The sequence below is a fragment of the Lathamus discolor genome, chromosome 1 (genome assembly GCF_037157495.1).
Source record: "Lathamus discolor isolate bLatDis1 chromosome 1, bLatDis1.hap1, whole genome shotgun sequence".
NCBI lineage: Eukaryota > Metazoa > Chordata > Aves > Psittaciformes > Psittacidae > Lathamus > Lathamus discolor.
Genome location: NC_088884.1, coordinates 7,985,619 through 7,999,751, shown reverse-complemented (window position 1 = coordinate 7,999,751; position 14,133 = coordinate 7,985,619).

The following is a 14,133-nucleotide window of genomic DNA, read 5'->3' as shown; positions in this document are numbered from 1 at the left end:
CAGCAAGCGGTAGGAAGATGAATGCAGTCACATCTTCAATGAGATGGAGGAACATTCGCCCAATGTTTTACACAGCTTCTTGTAAAACTAATGGCTCTGGGAAGCCTGTGTTAAGAAGCCAGCCAAGAAAGGCTGCACCAAGTTTGACTACAGGTCCATGTAGAGCTGTACCTCATCTCTAACAGGGAACCCTGGATACAACCAGGAAACTTTGGAAAAATGGGACAGGCACACAGTGGATACCTCTCTGCATCCCAACAACTTGCAGCTGAGAGCTTACCTCACCCCGAGGCTGCATGGTTTTGCTTGAATTAGTACCTAGGAAGCACACAGCTCAGTGAATTTCTGAAAACAGTGGTTTAGGTCAATGAGTTTAATATCATTCATGGGAGTGATCTTAAAGCTATGAGCAAGGAAAAAAGTAAAAGAAACTATATTTTGTAGATGTCAATAGCGGTGCTGTAAAAGCCGGACTTCACGTGTAGCTGACCGGAGTGCTCACATTAGTCATACACTGAAGCACATAGCAATCAGAGCAAGCAAAGAGGACTTAAAAACATATCACTGTGATTACTTTCCTAAATCCAAAGCTACACAGCCTTGAGCATAACCCACATTCCAACGCGGCATTGTGAGGTCCAAATGCAAAGATGCTTCTGAGCAAATATTGCTCCTGCACTCCTCGGCAATAAATGCAGTTCTGATGGCACACCCCAAATTTACCTGCTAAAAAACGCAGGGCAAAATCAAACATTGAAGACACTTACAGAATACCAGTGCTATGATGTTGTACACCTCAGATTCATATTTTACATTTCCTGGACTCCCTGGTGCCTGCAAATGGCAGTTTATGAAAGCAGCGTGTACACCTTCTTATGAAACACCGCAAATGCTATTTTTTGGGGCTTCGTTTTGAGATGCATGATTTAGCACAAAAACTCATATGCAGTGAAGGGGTTTGGGACTTTAAAAAGTAGATTATGAGCACAAAGTTTTGTTTTTTAAAAAAATCCATTATCTTGAGTTAAGCTGAATATGAGACTTTTGTCCTTACAAAACTGAATTGTTGAATACATCTGCACTCTAGGAGTTTAGTTTCTTAAGGAATGGAAAAAACAAAACAAGCTGGTCAGTATTTGCTTTTGATTTCTATGGGGTAAAATAGGAGTTACACCAGCTCTTCTAAGAGAAGAACCACTAAAAGCAGTATAATTTACATACAGTGTATTTGTCCTGTTGATGACCTATGTGAAAAAAAAACCTGACAAGGAGGAACTGATGCATAGCTCATGAGTAAGGGAAAAAGACTGTTGCTTTGAAAGCTCAAGAAGCAAGAGAGAGCAAAGGCAATTTAAATAAAAATGCAACAAAAAGATCCATTTCCAAGGCAGAACATACATTATTCTGCATTGTAAAGGGCTATTTGAAGCAAATTTACTCCAGATCAGATTAAAATTATTTTTTCAAATAGCCATCTAATGGCCTATTGGATCATATTATGGGCAGATAGAGAGGTGAAGAGCACGCACAAGATTAAGGAAGTGTCTGGAAGCAGCCTCACTAGCAGAAGCATGTTTTATTAATACACCTTGTATAATAGCGCACACAATTAGGTTAGGCTTAGCAATTGATGGCTTACCAGAGCTGTTCTTAACTTTCTAAATGTAAAAGCAAAATCTGGCATTGGAACGCAGAAAACCAGGTAATGGTACTGGAAGATGAGGGTTTTCACTGACTGCAGCGAGTGCAAGCGTTTCTACCAAGCGAAAAGATACTAGGTGAATGGTCAAGTCCAGAGCCACCCAAAATGGCATCCATCACCCTCCTGCAGGAACATGACGAAAATTTCCACTCCATCACCATGACAACTCGTGCTACACCATTGCCATAGTAACCAGCTGAACATTGTTAGTTTTGAACCACACGCACAGTGGCCTACGTGCCAACAAGGAGGAGCCACCACCATGGCTGGGAGCTCGGCTCTGCCCTGCAGCTGGTCCCACCCCAGCACATCTTTGTGATTTAATCCAACTTTCTTCCATGTTTCCCAGCCCCACACTGCCAACTGAGCTCACCACCACCACTGGCTCTCCAAACTCAAGTCCATCTCATCACCCAAGCAGTCGCTTTGTGCATTTTACTGTTTCTTCCCCCCTCCAAAGTGATTTGTCATGCTAAGATTAAATGCAAGTAGAAGAATTTCATCTTCCCAGTGAGTCACTGAAAATCTGCGTTATTAAACCAGCACACCACAGGGTGGCTTTGGACACTGCATTTGCATTCCATGCATGCAGTTGCAATATCAGTTCAAAGGCACTGTCCTGTCCCCTGAAGAGCCACGACTTCAACATCGTCATGTCAAAAGAACGTGTTTACTGTGCACCACCAAAACCCATGCGATCGTCACTTTAATACTCCAGCTCAGGGCAGGCAGATGTGTGCGGTGATGTTAGCAGCAGGGGAAACTCATGCTGATGTTTTTCAGATCACATCAAAGCCCAAAAGTTCACAGCTAGATAATGTCTTTTATCCAGCTATCTCCCAACAGGGAAGAAGGAAAACCAAATACAATTATTACTGGGGTTTGACCCTGCCTGGAGGCAAAAGGTGAAGCATGGCTTATGCACAAGCTTGGCTGTAAGCAGAGAAAGATGTAGCAGGTTTGGAGCAGTTTGCAGTGGGGATTATTCAGGGGTTTGGAGGCACTCCTGTGGCCCAAGGGTACCATCCCCACCGGGCTCCTGGGTACAGCAGGCCCACATCCCTGCTGAGCGCTTCAGGTCCACCCTGTGTGCATCAGTCATGCTGGAAGTGCAATGAAACCAGCTTGTTCTCCTCTTGGAGGACAGGTGGGAAAGAGTGAGGTCCCTGCTGCTGCTCTGCTCTCTGTTTCTCTCACCACTTGTCTGCCTTCTAAGGGTTCTCCTTGGGGTGGACACAGGCTGCAGCACTGACAGAACTCCCCAAACTCAACACCTAAAGGGAGCCTTCCCCCCACGAGGACTCCCAGCAGCATCTCATGGGGCTTGTGATGACCCAAAGCAGCGCAGCAACATCAGCCCTAGTGCTTGAGCCACCCAGCCCCTGCACTGCCCCGTCTGTGCACCTCGGCCTCCACTGCTCAGAGCTGATATGATATAACCGTACTTTAGCTAGTAGAGTTTAACCATATCACATACAGTTATACCATACACATACATGGTTATACCATCCATACAGATATATATGTATACACACTGTTACCACACACATACACACACACTTACACCATATACCACAGTAGCTCTGCCTACATTAGACTATCAAAACCCTCTTACTTTCCTTTAGGCTTAAACCGTAGCCTGACACTCCCTAAATGGACTTTAACAGTCATTGAGTCATACTGCATTGCCTTGGCAAAAAATGATTTAGTTCTCCCACCGTTGAGGAAGAAAAAAATAAGGAAGGAGGAGGGAAAAAACCCCCATCCCATCTCTCCTAAAATGCAATGCAATTTTAAGGGAATGGGTGGGTTTCAACAGAAAAATCATAAATGCTTTTTTATAGGTTTGCTTTGGGTTTCAGTTTTTGTCAATTCAATAAAAAAGTTCCTCACAAAGAAGATGAAACAACATCATTTTAGTATTCATATATACATTAAGGTATGAAACTAGATACCTGCTATGGCTGTTTACCGCTGAAACAGAACTGTGTAAATTGCTCAATGGGGAAAAAAGCCAACAAGACTCAGACAAATCCAACTAGAGAAATAAAATCCAGTCAATGTTTCCAAATGTGTAGAAGAGTGTATATTATTTCAGCCTGGAAAGAGGCAGAGTCCAAAACTACTTTTTTCTCTTTGTATTAATACCACCCTCTAGTGGCAGTTCTTCTGCTTTACTGAAGCAATAATGTAGTTTATGTACCGATCTTGTGCATTAGGAAATGGAACAAGAATTGCAAACACCAATGTGCCTACCTGTGCTGAATTCAACACCCATACTCTGCAGCCTCTGAATCTCTGCAGCTTTGGAAAAAGCCATACCTGGCTCGTTTCAAACATAACTTATAAAAATAAGTGCCTAAGTAAATGCTACTATGAAAAGCATAAAATTGCAATATCCCTATAATGCACAGCTGCAGAATAACCTTCCAGATGGGTAAGTTCTTCAGTGCCTGGTGAGCAAATTACACTCTGAAGCATGAGCCTTATGCTTTCAGTATGTTATTATCTTATCAGCTGCCTGAAGATGCTCTGGTTGACAACTTCAAAGATAGATATGGCAAGAGCTTGCGACAGTTCGGTTCTCTGGACTTGCACCTCTTTCTTGGACATGCTACATACTCATCGTGCAGGTGGCAGTGGGATTTTTTTACTGTTCTTTTACAACTTGAGTCAGAAACATCAGAACAAGCCATTCCTAATCTAGCAGCCATTATTTCTAAGCAGAGATAAGCCTGAAGCACCCATGCACATTTAGATATTGAGAGCCCTATGTGTTCAGGGATGAGTATAATAATGGGTATAATTTCAGTTTACAGAGATAGCAAGGAAAATTAGATAGTGCCACAAATCCCACCAGGCTCGTCCAAGATGTAGACCCATCTATTTTTATACCTAATAGACAGCCAGTAACACACAACTTCAGGAACTCGCCTCCTGCTTTTCTCCCAGTGAGGCACAGTCTGCAGGTCAGCCAGCTTGAGGCAACCGCTGTGTTGAGAAAACTCGAGTGCATGGAATTTTGTAGTTCTCCAAGCAAAGCCAGCCTGCAAGCAGAGTATAACTTCAGTATAGAAATGGCTGATCAACTACATCTAAGAGTACTGAATCTGCAGGCAAAACAGTGTAGATGAATTGCTCAGAAAGTCGGGGTGGGAACTTGATTCATCACACTAAGTCCCCACTTCCGTAACAAATGAAGAACAAGCTTTTCCAAAAAACCTGTTACCCAATGACACTTGAAAGCAATTTTCTCTTGCTCTCTCTGGACAGAGATGCAAGAAGAGCAGGGGAAGATAGCTTTTACTTGGCTTACACTTTTTGCCTTCAGCAGAGCTCCAGGCACCTTACCCAGAGGTGAGCTCTACAAAAAAAAGCTTCCACACCTAGAATAGGACTTGAGTTCAGACAGATTTGCAGGGTCAGAATAAAAGCAGAAGGTGAAACCTATTAGTGTCCCCAAACCCTCTGACAAGTGCTAGCATCTCTCAGGGTGGGGACATGGTCTGGTCATACTGCTGGGGGCAAAAGCAGCCTCAGGTGTCCCACAGCAAGACTGACGCAGAGCCTGAAGATGAAAAGCATGGTCTCACAACCCAAGTTTTCACTTTTGAAGTCTTGTATGCTCTTACATTTTGTATTCCAAGTGTTACGGAGTCACAGAGTCCCAGGCAGCCCTTGAAGAACCATCACTCCCCATGCCCAAAGAACCAGACCCAGCAAGTGCACTGGAAGGGCACATAACCACAGGCTGCAGCAGCCACCTCTGGTCCTGCTGAAAGCAGGGCAGTCTTCCTGCTACTGTGGCTGTTCACACAGTAGCCCAGTGATGACTACACCCACCCAGAAAAGAGATGAGTTTCTGCTCTTCAGGCAGTTTAATCTCTCATCCCCCCTTCACCAAGAGAATGAGCCAGAGCCAGGGAGAGAAAACCTGCTCCTCTCCTGAGAGAGTAAGGAAATACCTGGAGGCTCTGCTGAACATCTGCATAAATATGCAGAGGACGGAGATGTTGGCTTGAATTCCCCTGGTCAAAGACAGAGTTGAACCTGGGTATAACATTTTACTAAGTAAATGCTTAAGAGATCATCAGGTTATTCCATACTGTGGGACAGTTTCCTCTGCTTCTGTTCCCAGAGAAGACTAACTCCAAGACAAAATCAAAGGCTGGGAACAGAATTTAACACAGACACCCCCAGCCTCCCTTAGCGTCTCTCACCGACCTTCTGGCCACTGTGAATGAGGACCACAACATCCTCCTCAAGGGAAACTTCAAGGTCTTGGTTCAAGGTTGTGCATCACAGTAAATGATCGTGGTAGTGCTGGCTCTTTATGGCTCTAACCCAAGGAATTCGACTTGCACACACTAAAAAACCTCTCAGTACTTTTGTAGCAAATGATGTGTACACCACAATCAAAAATTTAGTGCCAATAAATATTTTATCTGATCAGCAGTGAGCTGCACAAATGAAGCACAACATTGCACAGTTCTGAAGTTTCAAATGCTAGTTCATAGTGTCACATCCCAGGTAATACTGGGATACAATGAAGCCCATTTTAATCATCTGCCCAAAAACAGCTTCTCCCCCAAGATTGCTGGTACCTAAAGTACGAACACCACCATCCTGGAAACGGCATAGCTGTCTTAAAGTGGTCACATAAAACCAGCAGCCACAACTACAGGCAGGGTCTAGCGCAGCTTTTGCAGGATATAAATTTTAGATGGGTTCCTGTGAAATTAGGCCAGTAACACAGAAGGACCAACTAAAACCTTCTGCTCATGGTCCATCTGCATTGCAGTCCTTTTGTGTCTTCTTTCTCCCTGCCTGTCTTTCCCAGAGCCGCCATCCACCCCAGCCCATCCTGCAGTGACATGCTTCCTCTTCTCCTGCACTTTGCTATTGTTGCCACTGCCATAGAATGATTAGGGTTGGAAAGCACCTTAAGATCATCTGTTTCCAACCCCTCTGCTATGGGCAGGGACACCTCACACTAAACCATGTCACCCAAGGCTCTGTCCAACCTGGCCTTGAACACTGCCAGCGATGGATCGTTCACCACATCTTTGGGCAGCTTCTTCCAGTGCCTCACCGCCTTCAAAGTGAAGAACTTCTTCATTATGTCTAACCTGAACTTCCCCTGTTTAAGTTTAAACCATGTTTGCAGTCTTCAATCCCTTCCTATTCAGAGCACTTTCCTCAGGGCAGGAGCTCCCCTTTGACAAGTTGAGGTTTAAAGGTAGGGAAAAAGGAGTTCGGCTCCATGTACAGCTGGGGCACAGTCAAGTCCCAGCTGCAAAGTGGAGAGCTCTGTTGCTCTACCACAAACCCAGAAGCTGCAACACCAGGTTGAAAGTTAGGAGAGAACTGGACTCAAACCACAGGCAAACTCTCCCAGAAAAGAGTTTGCTATAATTGCGATTATAAAAATAAGTCAGGCAATGTGCTAAAAGCATGCACGCACGACAGGCAGTTCCTGGAGGAAAATGATCAAGTATTTAAACAATTTCATGGCAAAAGAACCTGCTTCTTTTCTCTTTCAGGGAAGACTTTATTTTTTTATCAGTTCTTCACTAACAGGAAAAGGAAATCAAAGTCTAATTCCATCTTGCATTTGACTTCTTTATTTTGTGTGCCTGCTCTGCAAAGCATTACGCTATTGCTGTCCTTTGTCAGCATTCTCATTTCCCAAGCCTCCCCTGCTTTTTCCCATTAACAGCTCCTGCTTTTGCACGACTGCAGCTCAAAGGCCAGCCCTGCTGAGCAGCACAACAGTTGTCCCCAACAGGCAGGACACTGACCTTCTGCTCTTAAGGTTCAGGCAGAGCCCAAGCCAACAAGCAGTATCTGGCCTCAGCTGCATCCACGCAAGCAGGACCGGCTTACATCTCTGCGAGTCTGAAAACAGGACTTCCAGAGAAAACAGGGTAGAAACACCAAAGTTGCAGCAGAGAGAGTTAGCATAGTGCCAGCACTTCTGGAAGCAATCACAGAGCTAACCACCAAGCTGTGCGACACTGCTTACTGCGAGATGAGAGGCTGTAGCTGTTTGGACAAAAAAAAACAGGATTTAAGGAATGAAGCATAGCATGTTGCTGATTTTCTCAAGCAAAGCTTGCTGAGGAGAAGATTGGGATCCAGTGCAGTAAAAGGCAGCAGGCATCACAGACACGCATGCATGCAAGGAAGCCCCAAATAACTGTAACTGATATCAAAGAACAACCACTAGAATGATCACAAGTGTCTCAAAAGGCTCCTATATGAAGAAGAGTGGACCAGAGCAATAATTAGCTGGGAGAGTACCATAAAATTATTTCCACTTACAGCACAGTCTTCTTTCGAAACAAATTAGATAAACACTGAGTGTTAGCACTCAGATAGATACCAGGAATTTGCTATAGATCATTAAAACCTGAATATTATGTGCATTAGGCATATATTGCAGACCTTTGCAGCACAATATTAATAGCTTTCATTCCCTGCATTGTCTTCATGCAAAGAGGGGAGAAAAGGAAATATGTTTTATTCAAGAAAAAAACCCTGAACAGCACATGTAAAAGAAAACAGCTTACAAGTCATAAATATAAAATATGTAAGAGATCTGAGGATACACTCGCTGTCAAATTCACACTCCAGGAAAAGGATACTGAATTAAATGTTCTGCCAAGATCCTCATGGACTCGAGTTAAGTGATGAGGTACATGAAATGTGCTGCAAGATAAGCTTCCACATTGCTATGCTAAGCAACAAGTGACATCAAGAATACCAAATCTCAGCACTTGTTTTAAAAACTTTTAAATATGTCTGGAAGCCTTCGCTTTCCTTATGTTATCATAAACATCTTTACATCTTGCATTTAAAACAGTCATTTAAGGAAGACTTCTTAAGGGTATTAGTACATTCAGTCTTGCTTAGCTAAACTGGTGGAGAGGAGGAGCTGGCAGATGGGCTGTTACCCAGCTCAGCAAAATTGCATTTGTTCCCTAGTTCTTATAGTAAAGAGACTGATCAATCTTTCCAGGACTGAAGTTAGTAATTGAGTATTTTTTAATAAGTTACTGAGTTTCTGGCCACCTTCACTTACTCCACTGATATGCTCCTGCCCTTAATTGTGCAGATTATCATTACTGGCCTAGCCAATTTTACATTGTAGATAAGTCAAGCCCCCCCATTACCTCATTTGCCATTTGAAATATAAAATCCTCAAAGCATCAAATAAGAAACCATGGGGCTAAAGATTTGTTAGCTGGATTTATTTTAACAAAATTTGTTCGGCTAACAAATCTACAAATATTTGATCATTGCATGTACTCACATCACAGACACAAGTAGGTTTTGGTCATAGTACACCTCAACTATGCAAAACTATTTGATTCTGCCCCTCTACTCTGCTCTTGTGAGACCTCACCTGGAGTATTGTGTGCAGTTCTGGTGTCCTCAGCATAAAAAGGACATGGAATTGTTGGAACAAGTCCAGAGGAGGCCACGAGGATGATCAGGGGATTGGAGCACCTCCTGTATGAAGACAGGCTGAGGAAGTTGGGGCTGTTCAGCCTGGAGAAGAGAAGGCTGCGTGGAGACCTCATAGCAGCCTTCCAGTATTTGAAGGAGGCCTACAGGGATGCTGGGGAGGGACTCTTCATCAGGGACTGTAGTGACAGGACAAGGGGTAACGGGTTAAAACTGAAACAGGGGAAGTTTAGATTGGATGTAAGAAATTCTTTCCTGTTAGGGTGGTGAGGCACTGGAATGGGCTGCCCAGGGAAGTTGTGAGTGCTCCATCCCTGGCAGTGTTCAAGGCCAGGTTGGAAGAAGCCTTGGGTGGGATGGTTTAGTGTGAGGTGTCCCTGCCCATGGCAGGGGGGTTGGAACTGGATGATCTTAAGGTCCTTTCCAACACTAACTATTCTATGGTTCTATGATTCTATATTGATTCTAATGTAACCCCTCTTCAGCTTTACCCCTGCAGTTCCCATCAAAGCCACTTCCTACAGCCTGGATTTTCTGCTCCCCACCCTGTATTAAGATGAGACCTTACAAGGAAAGCCTTACAGACATGACTCTGAAACCCAGAGACAGCTCCACGAAAGTTTCTCTCTCCAGCACCCAATTTTCTCCCACTGTTTCTCTGCACAGAATCACAGAATCCCAAGGGTTGGAAGGGACCTCAAAAGATCATCTAGTCCAACCCCCCTGCAAGAGCAGGGTAACCTACAGTACATCACACAGGAACTTGTCCAGGCGGGCCTTGAATATCTCCAGTGTAGGAGACTCCACAACCCCCCTGGGCAACCTGTTCCAGTGCTCTGTCACTCTTACAGTAAAGAAGTTCTTCCTGATGTTAACGTGGAACTTCCTATGCTCCAGTTTACACCCATTGCCCCTTGTCCTATCACTGGATATCACTGAAAAAAGCCTAGCTCCATCATCCTGACACCTACCCTTTACATATTTGTAAACATTGATGAGGTCACCCCTCAGTCTCCTCTTCTCCAAGCTAAAGAGACCCAGCTCCCTCAGCCTCTCCTCATAAGGGAGATGTTCCACTCCCTTAATCATCTTTGTGGCTCTGCGCTGGACTCCTTCAAGCAATTCCCTGTCCTTGAACAGAGGGGCCCAGAACTGGACGCAATATTCCAAATGCGGCCTCACCAAGGCTGAGTAGAGGGGGAGGAGAACCTCTCTTGACCTACTAACCACTCCCTTTCTAATGCACCCTAAGATGCCATTTGCCTTCTTGGCCACAAGAGCACATTGCTGGCTCATGGTCATCCTCCTATCCACCAGGACCCCCAGGTCCCTTTCCCCTTCACTACTTTCCAGCAGGTCACCCCCCAACCTGTACTGGTACATGGGGTTGTTCTTCCCCAGATGCAAGACTCTACACTTGCCCTTGTTAAATTTCATCAAGTTTCTCCCCGCCCAACTCTCCAGCCTGTCCAGGTCTCGCTGAATGGCAGCACAGTCCTCTGGTGTGTCAGCCACTCCTCCCAGTTTTGTGTCATCAGCAAACTTGCTGAGGGTGCACTCAGTTCCCTCATCCAGGTCATTGATGAAAATATTAAACAGCACCGGTCCCAGCACCGACCCCTGAGGAACTCCACTAGTCACAGACCTCCAGCTAGATTCTGCGCCATTGACCACAACTCTCTGCCTTCTTCCTTTCAACCAGTTCTCGATCCACCTCACTACTTGATCGTCAAGCCCACACTTCCTTAGCTTATCTATGAGGATGCTGTGGGAGACAGTATCAAATGCCTTACTGAAATCAAGAAAAACTACATCTACCGCTCTACCATCATCCCTCCACCTAGTCACTTCCTCATAGAAGGCTATAAGGTTGGTCATACATGACTTCCCCCTCATAAAACCATGTTGGCTGTTCTTAATGACCCCCTCATCCTTGATATGCCTAGTGATGGAGTCAAGAATAAGTTGTTCCATCATCTTTCCAGGGATGGAGGTAAGGCTGACCGGTCTATAATTACCCGGGTCCTCCTTCTTGCCCTTCTTATAGACTGGTGTGACCTTTGCCATCCGCCAATCCTCAGGCACCTCGCCCGTTTCCCACGACTTACCAAAGATGATGGAAAGTGGCCTAGCAATGACCTCCGCCAGCTCCCTCAGCACCCGTGGGTGCATTCCATCCGGACCCATCGATTTACAGATGTCCAGTTTGCATAGCTGATCCCTAACCCAATCCTCATCTACCAAAGCAAACTCCTCCTTTGTCCTGACTCCTTCTGGGGCTATAGAAATCCGGGGCCCTTGGGGAGAGTCTGCAGGAGTAAAGACAGAGGCAAAGAAGGCATTCAGCACCTCTGCCTTCTTTATATCCTCTGTCTCCAGGGCACCCACTTCGTTCAGCAGTGGGCCTATATTGCCTCTTGTGTTAGTTTTATTTGCTATGTATTTGAAGAAGCCCTTTCTATTGTCTTTAACCCGACTAGCAAGATTGAGTTCCAAGGAGGCCTTAGCTGTCCTAATTGCCTCCCTACATCCTCTAACAACTGTCCTATATTCCTCCCAAGCGGCCAGCCCTTCCTTACATAATCCATAGATTCTCCTTTTCCACTTGAGTTTGCCCAGCAGCTCCTTGTTTAACCACGCCGGTCTCCCAGATCCCTTACTTGATTTCCTACTCATTGGGACGCTCCGATCCTGAGCTTGGAAGAAGCGGTCCTTGAATGCTAACCAACTATCTTGAGCCCCTTTACCGCCTAGTACACTTTCCCATGAGACTTCCCTTAGCAGTTGACTGAAGAGGCCAAAGTTGGCCCTTCGGAAATCCAGAACTGTGGCTTTGCTAGGTATTCTATTCCTCCCACACAGGATCCTAAACTCCACCATCTCATGGTCACTGCAGCCAAGGCTGCCATTGACCGTCACCACTTCGACCAAACCCTCCTTGTTGGCGAGTACTAAATCTAGCAGCGCTGCTCTCCTAGTTGGTACGTCCACCATTTGCATTAAGAAATTATCATCAATGCACTCGAGGAACCTCCTAGACTGTGAATGACTGGCTGTGTGAGTCTTCCAGCAAATATCGGGGTAGTTAAAGTCCCCCACAACGACTAAGGCATGTAGTCGCGAGGCTACTTCCAGTTGCCTGTAGAAAGCCTCATCAACTCCTTCGTCCTGATCAGGAGGTCTGTAATAGACCCCCACAACTGTATCACCCGTGCCAGTCAGCCCCTTAATTCGTACCCACAGACATTCCACTTGCTCTGCATCCGACCCCGGACAGAACTCAATACATTCTAGTTGCTCTCTCACGTAAAGAGCAACTCCACCACCTCGCTTCGCTGACCTATCTTTCCTAAAAAGGACATAGCCATCCATGACCACATTCCAGTCATGTGAACTGTCCCACCATGTCTCTGTAATTGCCACTAGATCATAACCTTTAGCCTGCACACAGACTTCTAACCCCTCCTGTTTATATCCTCTCCCTTCTCACAACATGACAGCAATGGTTATGGCTCCCTTTGGTTCTTCATCTACCTAAATATTCAGAAATTCCTACCCAGGAGTCCCTTGGCTTCTTTGGCCGCTTCCCCAAGATCCTCTGAAGAAAACTGCAGCAAACCACCCCAGCATCGAGGAGCACCGCAAGTCTCGCCTCCTCCTGCACAGAAACATCACCTAGCACTCATTCCCCATTCCCAGAGACATCACTTGCCAAGACCAGTGAACCACCAGTCACCTCCTTTTCCTCTCTCCCTAAGAGCCACTGAGAACAGCCTCCAGCCATTTCAGCAACTGGTGAAAGATGCTGGTATGCTCCAGAGGGCATCAGATTTCTTTCACCTTCCTTTCCCTGCAACTCAGAAATAAGCAAGAAGGTGCCAGCACCACACACGGTCTCTTCCCCCAAACTCTTCTCCCCTTTCCCACACATAGCTAGTATGACAGGGAAATACTGTAGAGACAGGCAGGATTTGTACACCACTTTATTACACTGCTGAAGACTGGGAATCAGTTCTGGCAACAACCTCTTTTCTGTTACTCAGGCTGAGGAAGTCAATAGTACAGTGTTACTAAGAGGTCACAGTCTGGAAGCACCACAAACTTTCTCAATACTGTGATTTGCAACTTTGTCCTGTTAAAAGAGCAATTCAAGCTGCAAAGCGTAATGCTGTTACAACCTGATGCCCTCCAGTGGCTGGTGTATTTGCAACTCCTATAGTTTTCAAATGTCAAAGAGCAGACTAAACTTTGGAGTGATACTGCAGTCAGAGTAAGACTTTGGGTGAAAGGCAGTAGCACAGGAAAGACAGTAGCACAGGTCTTCACAACAGACTAACATGTAATTATAGCAAAGCACAGAAGGCTCTATTTGGCACAAAGTGTAAAGTCAGAATTTACATTCTAAAAACAGAACATGCTTATATGACTGTAAAGAAATCAGTATTTGCAGCAAGAGGCAAGATAAGTTACCATAACCTTTTGTGGAAGAAAAAGGGAATTGGTAAAAGCCGTGTCTGCAGTGTTATCTTTTATATCTCAGTCTTAACAGAAATCAATATTTGCCTTAAACTCCTTTTTAAAACAAACATGATGATGTTAAACCTCACACAGTGTCAACCAAGGGTCTAACTTCATTACAGATACCAGTCCTCCTGAATTCCCATGAAAGTGCTTGCACAACTGCATAGCTAACAGTCAGAAGAATCGCGCAATATAAGGTTACAGGTACAGCCAAATGAACCCTTTATATTACTTGGAAATACTGATTCCCAAAACCAAAGCACTTTCAGGATAACTAGAAAACATACTTTCCTCAAACCTGCAGCCCAGAAGTAGCGAAAGAAACATTTTAGAATGAGGTAATAATACTGCATAGGCTATCTATTTAAATCCAAATTCCAGAAGTGATTTGGCTTAGCTGTGGAATTATTTAAAACTGACCAGAAAGTAAAAACTACATA